We start from the raw sequence: 13,253 nt of genomic DNA on the forward strand, positions 1-13,253 counted from the left end.
CCTTTAACGCCCGTGCGCAAAATGCGCCCGTGTGGTGTGCGGCGAGTGATCGAATTATTCCTAAGAACACGCCGCGGTGGCTCAGTGGTTAGAGCGCTCGGCTACTGATCAGGAGTTCCCGGGTTCGATCCCGACCGCGGCGGCTGCGTTTTTATGGAGGCAAAACGCTAAGGCGCCCGTGTGCTGTGCGATGTCAGTGCACGTTAAAGATCCCCAGGTGGTCGAAATTATCCCGGAGCACCTCCACTACGGCACCTCTTTCTTCCTTTCTTCTTTCACTCCCTTCCTAATCCCTTCCCTTACGGCGCGGTTCAGGTGTCCAACGATATACGAGACAGATACTGCACCATTTCCTTTACAAATACAATTATTAATATTATTATTATTTTATTATTATTATTATTATTCCTTAGATGGTACCTCTTGCTTACTTTCTTCTTTCACTGAGCCCTCCTTTATCCCCTAGCATACAGCGTGGTTCGAGTGTCCACCGAGATATGTGATACAGTCACTGCGGCATTACCTCTCCTCAAAACCAATTTTCGTTTTCCATCTTCAACGTGCACTGACATCGCACCTCACACGGTCTCCTTTTGCGTTTCTCCTCCGCTCTACAGGAGTGCTCTGCACGGTGCGACTCCCGCGCCGCCCTCAGCCGCCTGCAATCTAACGGCCGCGGTACCCCACTAGTGCGGGAAATTCGCTCGCGCATCGAGCGCCTCGCGCAGAGAGGTTGTGCCGTGCGTGCACAGTGGGTGCCCGGTCACTGCGGCATCGCCGGCAACGAAGAAGCTGACGACCTCGCGACCGCTGCACACCAACTACCTGCCAGCGATCTGCCCCTTGCGCTGGAGGACGTGCGTGCGGCCATTCACGACCATCTCCGAAAGCAGCACCCCGACCCACGCATCGCGGGAGGTGAGCGCATCGACAGTGTCACCGGCTGTCGCGCACTTACACGGTCGCAACGTGCAATGATCCTCCGTGCGCGCATTGGCTGCGTGTGGCCCGGGGAACGACGGGTGCGGCACGGAATCGCGATGAGTGATGTGTGTGACGGATGCGGTGCAGTGGAAACACTAGAACATCTGCTCCTTCGCTGCTCCGCGTTCGCCGATGCTCGTCGCGATATGAGCGCGGCCTATAGGGCGCAGGGCATACTACCAGACTCCATCAAGACGCTATTGTGGCCGCAGGGCAGTGCGCGCACTCGTGAGCGAACTTTGGTGAGCCTCTGTGCATTCCTCGAACACACGGGCTTGACGTCCCGTCTGTTCTCCGTCAGGTAGTTACACGCAGTGACCGAACGCTCCGCGAGTTCTACCTTGAACGATTAATAACTGGACGCCCCACTCCAGTTGTAGCCTACACAGTGCTGTGCGCGTGTGTGATTTAATTCCTCTAAAATGAACTAATCACGCGCACAACCTGGACACATTACTTATTGTGTAAATAGTTTGTACATATTACTTCTCCCCCTGTCCTCTATTCCTGTCCCCTCACCTCTTTCATTTCATTTCTCCATTCTGCCTGCTGTCCTTTATTTCCGCTGCCCCAGCTCAGGTGCTTCAGTATCGATGGCAGATGCCGGGGCTAGCAAAAATCTTTTCCTTCCTTTTTACTATTATTTTTAATAAAACCACTACCACCACCATCTCCGCTCTACTTCCGCCTTTATCTCCTGGACACCCTGGATACCGTTTAATCCCAAGGGATCCCAGGCTGTTGAAATGGGAGGAAGATTACGGCGGTCAAGGCTCAAGTCTTCATCGCCCTCTGATTCCTTGACGGGTGCGGCGGATGCGTTTCGATAAAGGCGAAACGTTAAGGCGCCCGTGTGCTGTGCGATGTCAGCGCAAGTTAAATGACGATGAATCAACATTTATTAAGCCCGAAATAAATCGGTGGTGCACGCAGGCACCAGACGGAGTGGTTCCCTAGTTACGGGACCCATATGTTTCCAGCAGCTCCTGGCCCCTGTCCGTTAGTGCGAGCTGAGTCGGTAGGCCGGGCGGGGCTGGATAACAATTGAGGTCTCCCATCGCTCAAGCGCTTGGGGATTGGGGGTGTCGCCGGGAAGGGGAGGAGGGGGGGTCTTGAGTTTTGTGCACTCTGCCAAGACGGGCGGCAGGGTGCCCTTTTCTCGTTTGGAAAAAGGACAGAGCATATCGTGTTCCGCTGGGTACATGCGGTTCATCAGAACGGGATGCGCAAGCGATCCCGCCTGCGCTCGACGCAGGATCGTCTATTGTTGCCTGGTGAGTTTGGGTGCGGTTCTGGCAGTCTGCACCTTTCCTCGCGGTACATCCGAGTAATGTCCCGAAAGCTGGTAACCGGGTGCGGTAGCTCTTTCGGCTCGTGCTCTGCCCGGATTGACATTTCTCGGGCATGGTAGTCGGCGATGATGTTGCCTGCTACCTGCGAGTGAGCCGGGACCCAAACGAGCTCTATGGCTCTTCCCGGAGGCTTGCACTTGCATAGAATGGCTCGGGCCGCGGAGGAGATTACCCCCTGCGGAAGCACTTTAAAGATCCCCAGGTGGTCGAAATTATTCCGGAGATTTCCAATACGTACCCGCCGCGGTGGCTCAGTGGTTAGGGCGCTCGACTACTGATCCGGAGTTCCCGGGTTCGAACCCGACCGCGGAGGCTGCGTTTTTATGGAGGAAAAACGCTAAGCGTCCGTGTGCTGTACGATGTCAGTGCACGTTAAAGATCCCCAGGTGGTCGAAATTATTTCGGAGACCTCCACTACGGCACCTTTTCTTCCTTTCTTCTTTCACTCCCTCCCTTATCCCTTCCCTTACGGCGCGGTTCAGGTGTCCAACGATATATGAGACAGATACTGCGCCATTTCCTTTCCCCAAAAACCAATTATTATTATTATTATTTCCAATACGGCACCTCTTTCTTCCTTTCTTCTCTCAATCCCTCATTTAATCCCTTTCCTTATGGCGCGGTTCAGGTGTTAGCCGACATATGAGTCAGATGCTGCGCAATTTCCTTTCTCCAAAAACCAATAATAATAATAATCAGTACAGTTATTTCATGATCATCCGGCTAAGTAGACGAGCGCCTTAACCACAGCCACCGCGGCGGGCTGTAGGGAGAAAGAGAGGACTATTAAAGGCTTTGGCTTTTCCGCTCATAAGCAGACAAGTGCAATTGTATATTTTTTTTTTGGCATTTCGGTTGGGTTCGAACCCGGGAACTGCGGCTCAGTAGCCGAGCGCCCTAATCCCTGAGACAGCGCAGCTCGCGAGTAGGAATTTGTATTAGAGATTTCGGTGGCGGCTCCTTTTCACAGTTCCAGAATATGTGATCATAAGTGGCTATTTGGCCACATAGTGCACATTAATCCGAGTCGTAATCACCGAGACGGAATTTTGATAGTAAGTAAGGAGTCATGAAGGATCGCGTCTGGAGTCGCCTCCGGGTGGTCTCCTGCTCGTTATCTAAAGTTTCATCTGGTTGGGGGAAGACCCTCCTTTCTAGTTTAAAATGATTAGTAATGAGAATCTCTCAGTAACTACCACCTTCCCTGCTCGGCTGACGAATAACGGAGCTTCGATGCGCGCCGCTTCGTTACCAGGGTTCCCTGAGTGAGCCGCGACCCATATGAACTCACTTGTTCTAAATCTTTTGTTTTACCCAATATGTTGACTGCTACCCTCGCATAATTGTGCATGGCGAATTTAGAGCTGCTTAGAGCATAGTATCAGCGCTCCTGAAGACAGCGCTACAGCGCCATTCACTTCAAAACGGCGGCAACCCCGTCATTCGTACGCTGTGGACGTCGCGAGATAGAATCTAGAGGCTTTTAGATTCAATGTTCTCAGCCACACACGACACGAGGCGAAAGACTGAACTTCGTTGGACGAGAAAATATATAGGCATAAAAAAAAAATACGACGATGCTATGCTACGCCCAGCCTTTTGTGCTTCCCTCAAGTAGTAGAACATAAAAAAAGTGAAAGATGGTGGCTTCGGCGATATAGACAATTTAATTAATTAATTAATTAGTTATCTGAGTTATGCCTTCATTGGTAAAATGAAACATTGTCCTTAGAAGGAAAGGGGAATCATGTTTTTGGGCGTCGAGAACCCGCCTCTGTCACGCTTTGTCGAGGATAGAGAGCACGGTGATTTGCGGAGGACGCGACGTGTCAGTAAACCGCAGCACACACCAAAACCTTAAAACTTAACTTACGAAATAAGAGAGCAAACGGAATTTAAATTTCACTAAAGGTCTCATGCTAAGGAATTCAGTGATCCGGGTTCTGCAAATTTGGCCTGGGTTTGATCATTTTTATTCTGATAGTTTTGTTCAAATGAAAGGGAGTAAGTGGCATCCCTTGGCATCATGCGGATAATGGGGTGCCGGTCGCTTCATCCCTTATGTTGCGCTCAGGTTTCACTACACTCGTCCCAATCTTTGTATGGATGTACAGTAGGTACATCTGGATTTCCTGTCAGTTTTGTATCCATTGTCTCACAGTACAGTAAACTTCTCTTGATTCGCCTTTTACTAAAGATTGCCGTGTGGAGGGGCTTACCAATGAGCCTATAGGCGAATTTTTGGGAGGCCCTGCCCGTTTGGGTGGGGCCTATTATTTGAATCAAAAGAAAGATTGCATTGTCACTTTGATTATATTTAGTTCACACTAAACATTATATTTAGCTCACACTAAACATGTCGGACTTCTAGTGTTACGTGCAGTGGGGTCGTTGAGAGCCCGTAGACGTGCTCTAAACCGAACACGCACACATATACATTATTGTGCGTTTTTATCGTGACGGCTTTAAAAAGTTTAAAAGTTATATATATTTTCTCATTTGCGGTGAAAGTGCACACAGAGCTTGCATATTATGGTAACTTTTGTATCGTAGCAAGTTTGACAACTGTACTTACTTAGTTGAGCCGTCCATGATGCGAAAACGTAATAGTCTACGCAGAGATCGGCGAACCAAAACCCGTAGACGAGGTTTTTCCGCGGAAGGGCGACAGTGGCGCCATCTGTTTCCGGCAGAGGAAAGTGTCTAGTCATTACGCTTTCGACTACCGAAAACAGATGGCGCCACTACCGCCCTTTCGCGAAAAATCCTCGTTTACGGGTTTTGGTTCGCCGATCTCTACGTAGACGATTACGTTTTCGCATCATGCACGGCTTAACTAAGTAAGTACAGTTGTCAGACTTGCTAAGATACAAAAGTTACCATAATACGCAAGCGCTGTGTGCACTTTCACCGCAAATGAGCCAGTGTTTGAGGCGGGGAAACTTTTGAGTCTTCACGATAAAAATGCACAGTACTGTACTTAGCAAGGGAATTCCGTAGCGCGGCGGGCTTCCGAAGTTCTGGCCTTACAGAAGTAATGGTTTCCCGTTTATTGTGGGTGTCCGTTCACGTTATCTCCGAAGTTAGCAGTGCCAATTACGCAGAGGTTTCTTTTGTCACTTATTATAACTACGCTGCGAAGGTGCTTGTGAACACGTCAGGGCTAGCCATAAAAATTACAATTGTTTTTTTTGGGGAATGGAAATGACGCAGTATTTGGCTCATATATCGGCGGACACCTGAACTGCGCCGTAAGGGAAGGGATAAAAAGGGACTAAGAAAGAGGTGCCGTAGTGGAGGGCTTCGGAATAATTTCGACCACCTCGGGATCTTTAACGTGCACTGACAACGCACGTACAGCACACGACCACGAGCGTTTCGCCTCCATCGAAACGCAGCCGCCGCGGTTGGGTTCAAACCCTGGTACTTCGGATCAGTAGCCGAGCGCTCTAACCACTGAGCCACAGCGGCGAGTAGCCATGAAGCTTCCAAATACGGTGGCGGGGAGAGGAGGTTCGCGGTGCTCTGTAAACCTATCCAGTGAGTGCACGCTAGAGCAACGTGTCTAGTGCGCTAGAGTCACTAGTGCACAGGAACACTAGTGGACTCACCACTCAGAGCCATCCATGAGCGAGCGGGAGTACTCTGGTTTGCTCGGTTGCACTAAATTATAGAGGGACCTTAGGTTACACCAAAGGCGGTGATGGTGCCGCTGCTCAACTCACGAACAGGCGCTTAAGAGCGGCGCTCTAAAAAACTGAAAACAGGTTTTGAGGAAATGAAAGGCGCATTGAAGGCTGATTCACAAAACGGACCGTAGGTTCGCGGCCGACGCATCACGTGTTCACACGTCACTACGAATTGGACTGCTGTCCGATGCTGGGAAGCGCACGTTGCGGACCAAAAAAGCAGACGACGCACTGGGCGAACCAAGGTTGCTAGACTACTTTAAAGCGATTAGCAACGCTGTGAAGCAAGAAAGAGGAGGAGACGAGCTTTTGTCAGCGCGCTGTGGACTAGTTCAGCCCTACCGACACTGTCCAATATCTCCTGCTCCACCCTCTCCTTCACCCCTCCGCAACCCTAGCCCGAGCAATGCCCACATATACAACTTAAAGGGAAGCTGAAACAGTTTTCAAATCGTATGAAATGCTGTGGTTGGGAAGAAAGGACCTTGAAAATCATGTGTGTAAATTTTTTCTCGATTGTGTTCGAAAAATGAGCCGCAATCGCTTATTAAAAACCCGCCGCCGACACGCCCTCTTCGCTTCCGGAAGCGCCGAATGGGGCCACGGCAGAAAAGGGGAACTGGCGGAAGTGACGCCATTCACGGGTAGTCGGCCGGCCGGCCGTCCCGCTTTGGTGAACGACGGTTCAACGCAATCATCTGCCAGTGCCGATTACTTTCTCTGGTTTGGGCGTCTGTTCCGAGTGCGTGCAGCGACTAGTCGTAGTCATGCCTTCGTTTTGCGCAGCGTTCGGTTGCGCGAACACTGGCGGCCGAGACGACGTGGTGTTCCACACGTTCCCAAAGGACAGGAAACTTTCTGCGCGGTGGGTCACTGCCGTGAAAAGGAAAAACTTCGTGCCTACGAAATCAACTGTGTTGTGCTCCGACCATTTCCGCGACAGTGACTATCATCGAAGCTTGGGAACGATGCGGGCACTCGGTATTTCAATTAAATCGGCGCGACTGAAACCCGGAGTCGTTCCGTCAGTGTTCCCACACAACAGAAGCACTTCGCCACCTCCAAGAGCGGCCTTCGCCAAAAGAAAGCGGCGTGAGGTAAGTGTTTTAACGCACGCTTGTGTATTTAGCGGTTCCTTGTTTCTGTGGTTCAGCGTTCTGCGAACCGTGTGTAGCCATATGAAGGACGCAGTAGCGAAGGGCTCGCCTACCCGCTTTTACATCATGCATTTCCCAAAACTGAAATGCGGCTGCCACGGCCGGGTCAGGTCACCCTTCATCGAAATCAGCGTGCTAGAAATCGGCACCCTGGGGCCGGGGCTAGCAAAAATCTTTTCCTTCCTTTTTACTATTATTTTTAATAAAACCACTACCACCACCACCACCATAACCACTGAGCTATCGCGGCGGGGCAATTTTACGTAGCAGCGTATTTCTCGTTCGTTCGAAACGCCGTCGGCGTCGTCGTAGTAGTAGTTGTAGTTGCCGGCACCGCGCGTCGGAAATATTACTTTCGGGTGTCCACCGAGATATGTGAGACAGGCGTCCTTTCCTTTCCATAAATTGTCCAACGGTCAAGGCGTCGCGCCGAACAGCCGTACAGGTGATGGCGTTCAGTCGACTCCTTCGTAACGCTGCAACACGCTGTCTCCTCCCACTTTTCAAGCCTAGGCGTCCACCAAAAAATTGTTTGTTTGGTTTGGAATACGTGCTAGCAGCACTGCAGTAAATGAAAGTTTAGCTGTGCAGCATAGAATCGGCACCTTTCGTCAGAGTTTTTGATTCACCCTTTTACCATATATCTATTGAAATGTTCATGTTCCAGTACTTTAAATCGCACCACATCAGTGCAATGGAAGTAGTTTTCTCTGTGCTTTACATTCAAGCAATTCAAGCCTGTGCTGTTTAACTGGTATAAATTTGACTTCTTTTGAACGTAGTGTTAGAACTTCTTTTGAATATAGTGTCGCATCTTTCAGGATGCAAAAGAGCAGAGTGCACAAAGGGGCATTTCTGTGTATAGTAAATTCTGCGAGGCTCCTATTCTTTGGATGTGGTCTAAGACAATGAGGTCATCAATACTGAAGAAAGAAAAGCTTTTGTCTGTGGTTTTCATGCATTTTGATGCATGCGTGTCTTTTCATAATAAACCTGCATTTGTGTTGCCCGCATTTCATGCTCTTTCAGGTCCTTGTACAGCTGCTCGAAAACATAGCTCCTCAAGAAGTTGCCATATCACTACCACCATCCCCAAGCGAAGCACTTGTAGCAAAAAGTGTGGCAGAGGCAGATGATGTTGCAAATAATGGTCCTGACATTACTGACAAAAGCTTCCAAGTTGTGGTGCGGCCACCAACACTCTGCAAAGGATTGCAAGCAAATGTGAAAGCACCGATAACATCACGAAAAACGCAGACACAGCCTCAATGTGTTTCAGTCGGTGGGGTAATCTTGTCATGTTTTTTGTGCATGTCTTCATATCGAGCACATATGGAATGTTCACTTTAATATTTTAGTTGTAGTTGTGAGCTTCAAAATATTTTAAAGCGAATTGATCTCTTCTTTATTCTTAATGAAAATTATGACAATGAGCTCTAAAATATTTAGTTGAATACATGTTCCCTTCTTTTAAGGTGTCCAGGTTGGGAGCTTCCTGGTGGATGCAGCTACCCAAGTGAATTTTATGGTAGAGCCATACGAAGAGGATGACAGCCATACTGATTATGAGCCTGAGCCCGAACATCACGACGACTAAAGCCCTGACAGTGACTCCTGGCATGAGTATGTTTTGCTATTCTTACTGCTGCATACCTTTTAGCTTGAGGTACCATTTTATGGAGCTTATGGGATGGCACAAATAATATAAACTCCATGCCACTGCTTCACAAGTTTTCACTATAAGAATCTTGCTTTTTTTTTCAGGTGTGACAATTGTGATGGGCACCTATGTTTGCAGCAGCAGTCAGCCATAGATGATTCTGAGAGAGGAATAGTTTTAGTTCAGAAAAAGAACCTGAAAGCATTGTTTGAAGTGTGCCACACGTGCCTTGCACCTTGCACGTGCAGCATTCACTGCGAAGGAACTCTGATTGAAATATGTGCTTGTTGTCCTTCAAGGCACCAACTGTGCTGGAAAAATCAGGATGTTGTGAGACAACAGCCAGGATTAAACTTGCAACTTTGTGCTGCCCTTTTATTTTCAGGCAATAACCCCACTGCATCTTTGAGAATGTTGTCATCAATTGGTGTTGAGGTAGTCACTGACAGAATATTCTTCAACATTCAGAAGATCCATCTTTGGCCTGCAATCGACAGAGCAAGCAATTGTTTTGAAAAAGTTATGCTTATTGAAAGATTTCACGGCAAGTGCTTACTGCTTTCAAAAATCTTTTTTTGAAGGTTTGGAGGCAGCAGCAAGAGCAGTTGTTGAAGGATGCCAGGGGCAAAGAAGTCGTCCTTGCCGGGGATGGGCAAGCCGATTCACCTGGCTTCAGTGCTAAATTTGGCACATATTCTTTGTTGGACGTCCAAAACAACAAATTGCTGAACTTTGAGCTTGTCCAGGTTTGTTTTCCTTTTACTTAAGCATTCTGGGAAGGCCTCTTAACTCCATACTGCTAAATGCCGTCTGCTGCAGAAGTTATGACTACTTTTGTTTCTGCTCTATATTGGCATTTTTTATCATGAGAAAAACAATTATATGTTGTATATTGCAGTCCAATGAAGTAGGAGGCAGTTGCTACATGGAAGTAGAAGGCCTCAAACGTGGCCTGCAATTTCTTGAAAACCAAGGCATCACTGTGAAAGCTCTTGTGACAGACCGACATATTCAGATCAAGGCACACATGCGAAGAGAAAGACCAGGCATCCAGCACAAGTTTGACGTTTGGCATGTTGCAAAAGGTACTTTGAAGCAGCACATTTTGTGGTGAAAATATCGTCATTTGCAATGTTTTCTGTTCAGTGTGTTTTGTAATAAAATGTGAACACTGATTATTAGCTCTTGCATTATGCCTTTTAGGTGTCTTCAAGAAAGTGATTGCCATATCTAAGAGGCGTGATTGCAAGGACCTGCAGCTTTGGGCTAAGTCCATTCAGAACCATCTATACTGGTCAGCTGCATCCAGCCACGGGCACAGTGACCACATTGTTCCCAAATGGTTATCGCTTCTCAACCACATTAGGGATGTGCATGTGCACAATGATGCACTGTTTCCGGCCTGCCTCCATGACAAGCCTGAGTGCCGGATGTGGCTCAAAAAGGGTAAGTAGAGGCCTAGCAGAAAAAAATATAGGAAAATTTAACATGTTGGAAAGCAATGGAACACTCTGCTTGAACACTTTGCTAGAATCGAAAGCTGGGAAAGGTGGTGATGCTCATTATGTGTAAAAATACACGAGGCAAAATGAAAACTTGTACACGTGCTTCCTTCGTGTTCAATATTTCTTCCATCAAAGAAAATTTGTACATTGCTAACTGTGAGCTCTAAAGTCTTTAAATAACTCAATCTGTGAAAAAAGACCATAGTGGAGACCACCTAGACTTCCTTATAGTGAGCTGACATGTGTCATCAAAAGATAACAAAGAGCATTTCAACCTTTTCTGAAATGTAATATTTCAGAAAATTTTTTTGCACCCACTCTCTCGTTCGTGTTGCTGTTTGCTCAGATAGTGTAAACGTTCTTAACTCAATTCATTAATCTTTATATCAAGTCTCTTATTTCTGTCTGAGCAGAAATGGTATTGTTGAACTGATTTATTCTGACCAGTATGCGACTGCCCTGAGTCAAGCAGGATCGTTAACATAAATAGCCCAGCATTTTTCTCATAATGTTATGCTTTGCATACGAATGTTTTTTCACTCTTTCTATGCCATCAAACCATGCCATTGTACCATCCTTGCTCTATTGACACGAAGTTGTTTGCCAAGAGCAGAAAGCCAGGCAGAACCTTTCCAATCTGACTTCGAGTCTTCACTGTTTGATCACTGTGAGCACTGTTTGATCAATGTGAGACTTGTCTGCCCAGTGGGAATTCACCAAGAGTACTCAATTTGCTTACTCAACTTTGATTTGTTTCACTCTCTCTCCTGTTTTTCAGATTCGAAAGCATTTGAAAAGCTAAACAACATAGCTACCTCAAAGGTCCTATTGGCAGACATGCCGAAGCTATCAACTAAACACCAGACTTACGGTCTGGAAACGTTTCATAGCCTTTTATTGCATTTTGCCCCAAAGAACTGCCAGTACTAATACCTTGGTATGAAGGCAAGGTAAATCTCAACATCTCAGGTCTGTTTAATTTGCTTGTGTGTTTACATATATCCATGTAAACACACTGATGTGAAGGCATGCATGACCGTGGATAAGAAAATATATTTTGGCTACGCATGAGGCCAGCAGCAGTTCCATCACTGTGAGCAATAGAGACACCGCATGATTCCTTAGCCATTTGGTTAGCCAAGCGCCGTACGTAAACAGTGTTTAGGCAGCCAGGTTTTTAGAAATATATGACCGCTTGCATTTCAGAATGACAGTGCCATATTTTGTTTTTGTTGCAAGACTAGAACCATACTTTTAAATGCACCAGAATGGACTGTGTGTGCTTGCAAAAAGGTCAAGATATACTTCGAACCACTTGTGAGCATACTGAAATACTGTATTATGCTACGGAAAAAGAAAGAATATTTGATCCAATGAAAAAAAAGTAGCTGCATTCTGAAATAAACATTCACCAAAATTTCTCACATTTTTGAAAAATAACCAAAAGGTCAACATCCTTATTATAATAACAGTGTTTCTCAAACAACAAATCACCTGCGGTGGCAACTAGTTATACACAAGAATTCCTACTCCACACATATTCATAGTTTGCTACACTGTACTAATATGGTTACCTTATGGGGCGACAGTGTACAGGCCTTAATATATGACCTGCGCAAGAGACAAGCAATGTTACATGTAATGACTTACTGTACTCTTGATCACTGAGCATTGTTTCAGAACCCAGTTGGCCGTCATGCATTACAATGAAAAATGTGCACGAAGCCAAGCCTGCCGACTGGACGGTGCAGCCCGTTGGAACTTGAAATACCCAAAGGCCACGGGAGGAAAAGCAACTGCTTGCCCTGTAAAGGAACAACCAACGTATGGTACGTGCAAATGGTTTTACTTGTTATCAAAGCAGCATTGCTTCATGTCATTCTCAAATTTCTCTTTAGGGTACGTACAGACACTTCTGAACATGGTCATGGTAGAGGCAAGCAGGACATCATAGGCCAAGAAGACTGCACTCATGCAGACCCCACCACCGCTGAGCAGTCAGTTTTCAAGGGTACCAAAGGAAAAAGCTGTAAAGCAAAGGAAAACACGATTCAATAAGTAATGTAGGCTCCTCCTTTGTTGAGAGCAGGAAATCAGTCCGCCTATCAGTGCGTATTGTCTTCAGAGTCCTGGCTCTCGCGTGCAAGATCCATATGAATGCTGTCGTCAACAAGCATGAAGAATCGGAGCGTGTGAGGAACGCATAAAGTAGGCGCACTCTAGCAGCCATGCCATTCGAATGTCACAATAAACTCCATGTGTGTTTCAACCAACGCCTCTCAGAATGCTGCCTTCAGCCGCAACACTGAGTTAGCACTCAGCAATACAAAAAGATTTCCGTGTGCCGCACGTTCCTCTGCTGAGCTGCCAGCAAATATTATGCTGAACTTCAGTGTTTGCGTCCTTATGTTGCTGTCTTCATTTATTTACCTGTGGAAAATACTGATTTTTTAAAGCAACTTCATGTATATGTTGCAAAATAAATATCAAGTAAATCCTGTTTTTTTTTCTTTGGAGCTGCATTTCTATTTTAAAATCGGCTTTCAGAGTTTAGCCTGTGCATATTAACATATTTGCCTATTTATATTAGTTACATTGAAAGCAAAAATGTGTAAGCTGTTTGTGCAAGATAAGAGTATTAGTCCACATGTCGTTAATAGAATGATACACGGACAACTTGCTGAAAAAAAAAAGCCGTGCACATCTTGCAAAGTGCAACTGACAGAAATTTCGAGTTTCTACAGTTGATGTTGTTGCATGACGTTTATGCAATAAGTAAAGCCGTAATGTAATGAATGCTAACTGAAAGAAAACAACTTTCAATACATGCTTGTGCCAAAACTCGAGATGTTTAAAGTAGTAAATGAGCCACCGATGCATACTGTGCAGCAGTTGTTTGTGCGTAA

General features: G+C 46.5%; 1 pseudogene across 1 annotated transcript; it reads left to right on the top strand.

The window, feature by feature from the left end:
- The first annotated feature begins 8,729 nt into the window (after nt 1-8,729).
- On the top strand, nt 8,730-12,616 carry LOC144119722 (uncharacterized; annotated as a pseudogene). Its single transcript, XR_013312407.1, has 7 exons — nt 8,730-8,789; nt 9,379-9,588; nt 9,741-9,927; nt 10,046-10,288; nt 11,126-11,297; nt 12,028-12,176; nt 12,246-12,616. The product of XR_013312407.1 is annotated as an uncharacterized LOC144119722 (transcript).
- The last annotated feature ends 637 nt before the right edge of the window (nt 12,617-13,253 follow it).

The sequence above is a fragment of the Amblyomma americanum genome, chromosome 2, assembly GCF_052857255.1.
Source record: "Amblyomma americanum isolate KBUSLIRL-KWMA chromosome 2, ASM5285725v1, whole genome shotgun sequence".
NCBI lineage: Eukaryota > Metazoa > Arthropoda > Arachnida > Ixodida > Ixodidae > Amblyomma > Amblyomma americanum.